Source organism: Tachyglossus aculeatus, chromosome 7 (genome assembly GCF_015852505.1).
Source record: "Tachyglossus aculeatus isolate mTacAcu1 chromosome 7, mTacAcu1.pri, whole genome shotgun sequence".
NCBI lineage: Eukaryota > Metazoa > Chordata > Mammalia > Monotremata > Tachyglossidae > Tachyglossus > Tachyglossus aculeatus.
This window is the reverse complement of record NC_052072.1, coordinates 41525825-41528385: the sequence shown is the minus strand read 5'-3', so window position 1 is coordinate 41528385 and position 2561 is coordinate 41525825. Positions and strand designations below refer to the sequence as shown.

Here is a 2561-nt window from a genome sequence, read left to right as displayed (position 1 = left end):
TATCCCCCCAGCATTTAGAACAATGCTTTGCACATAGTAAGCGCTTAGCAAATACCATCATCATCATCATTATTATTATTATTATTATTATTATTATACAAGAATATACAAGTGGAAATTAGACATGGACCTTGTCTCTCCAGGGGCTCACAATCTATAAGTAAAGATTGGGGAGAGGACTTGACAGACATTGGAAACAATAAAACACCAAGACAGCATAAGGGGCAAGGGCAAGTACACATTACACAATATACAAAATATAAACAAACATCATTAGAGAGCTATGGCTAGAGAAGCAGAATTTCAGGCTTCTGCTGATTGAGTCCACGGCATACCTGAAGCCCCAGTAATGGCTACTGTGGCCGTTAGCCTTCCTGAGGTTTTAAGGAGGTCTCGTGCTGTAGATAATGTTCTCTATCCTTCTGGAGTGGAGGGAAGCAGGAAAGGATGGAATGTTCTCAGTGGTGCGGAGGGGAACCGGTGCCTTTATCTGGGGAGGTCATGTGGCTGGCACACAGAGCATGTTGGGGTCAGGCAGACTGTTCCTTAGCCAAGTCTCTCCCCCTCTAGACTGTAACCTCATTATGGGCAGGGAACGTGTCTGCTAATTCCATTTTATTGTACTCTTCCAAGCACTTAGTATTTATTCATTCATTCATTCAATTGTATTTATTGAGTACTTATTGTGTGCAAAGCACTATATTAAGCGCTTGGGAGAGTACACTATAACTATAGACATATTCTCTGCCCACAACAAACTTACAGTCTAGAGGGGGAGACAGACATTAATATAAATAAATAAATTGCAGATATGTACATAAGTGCTGTGGGGCTGGCCTGGGTGGGGATGAATAAAGAGAGCAAGGAAGGGCAATGCAGAAGGGAGTGGAAGAAGAGGAAAGGATAGCCTAGTAAGGGAAGACCTTTTGGAGGAGATGTGCCTTCAATAAGTCTTTGAAGTGGGGGAGAGTAATTGTGGGTCAGGTATGAGGAGGGAGAACAGTTCAGGCCAGAGGCAGGATGTGGGTGAGAGGTCAGTGGTGAAATAGATGAGATGAAGGTACAGAGAGAAGGTTAACAGAGGAGCTCTGCATGTAGTAAGCACTCAGTAAATACCACTGATAGAGAGCCAACAGGGAGGCTAGACTGCAAGGGATGTTTCCACTTAGGGCAACCAAACAAGGCCACAGTGTGGTTCTTCTGCTGTCACAGGTTCACTGAACTAATCCAGCTACTCTGGCCTGAACCCCGAACTGCTTTGGATGCCACTGCTGCTACTACTGGCACTTTTTCAGCTATAGGACTGGTCTACCCAGGGTTTCTGGTGCCAGTGCAATGCTTCAAGCCAGGGACCCCCGGGGAGAGGATACCAGGTAGTGGCAGAAGTGAAAGGAGGAACAGGGCTAGAAGCAAGGATGCCATGATGGCAGAGCAACAGCAATGTAAATCGTCCTGCTAGTTGGGATGAAATCTGTGTCCTGACTGTGGCTTTCCCTGGAGGTGCCCCCTGGACTTTGAGCTGCTGGCTGTTGGCAGATAGGGCTGCAGGCATCACCAACCTGAAAAAAGTAGGGCGTTTAGGGGTTCAACTGGACAGAATTCAGGCAGTCTGAATTTCCAAATTTTATGACCATCCTGTCTTACTTGGTAAGTCCAGTCACCAAATCTGAATTTTTTTTATGGTCCTTGTTCAATGCTATGTACCAGGAGGCACTGTACTAAGCACATGGGTAGATACAATTCCTTGCTGTGAGACCTTGAGCAAGTCATTAAACTTTTCTGTGCCACAGTTCTCCTGTTCTTCCTCATACTTAGACTGTGAACCGCATATGGGTCAGGAACTGTGTCCAACCTAATTAACCTGTATCTACCCCAGAGCTTAGTACAATGTCTGGCACATTTTAAGCACTTAACCCATACCATCTTGTCTTGTCTTATTCTGTTGAGTCATTCCCAACCCATAGCGACTCCATGGTCACATCTCTCCCAGAATAACCCCACTTCCATTCTGGTTGTGCATCCAAAGAGTTTTCTTGGTAAAAATACCTAAGTGCTTTACCACTGCCTTCTTCTTTGCAGTAACCTTTAGCCTCCCTCCTAGCTCTCTCCCATGCCACTGCTGTCCATCCCAGGTGAGTTTTGACTTGTAGCAGATTGCCTTTCACTTGCTAGCCACTGCCCAAGCTAGGAGTGGAATGATTAAGCCTCTGCTTGATTCTCCCTCTCATAACCGAGACTGGTAGAGTACTGGAAACTCCCCAGGTGCCATCCTTAGAAGGGAAATACCATCTATCTATATCTATATCTATTTCTATATAGGTAGATGGATAGATAATCAGGTTGGACACAGTCCCTGTCCCTTATGGTGCTCACAATCTAAGTGAAGGGGTGAACAGATATTACATCCCCACTTTCCAGATAAGGAAAATGAAGCACAGAGAAGTAAAATGAGTTGCTCAAGTTCACACAGCGGACAAGTGGTGAAGGCAGCAATCGAACCCAGGTCCTCAGAATCCCAGACCTGTGATCTTTCCATTAGGCCACACTTTTTTTTCTAATCT

At 45.2% G+C, this 2561-nt stretch overlaps 1 non-coding gene across 1 annotated transcript; it reads right to left on the bottom strand.

The window, feature by feature from the left end:
* Nucleotides 1-2142: 2142 nt before the first annotated feature.
* On the bottom strand, nucleotides 2143-2280 carry LOC119931192. Its single transcript, XR_005452048.1, has one exon. It is a non-coding gene; the product is annotated as a small nucleolar RNA SNORA7 (small nucleolar RNA).
* Nucleotides 2281-2561: the final 281 nt, after the last annotated feature.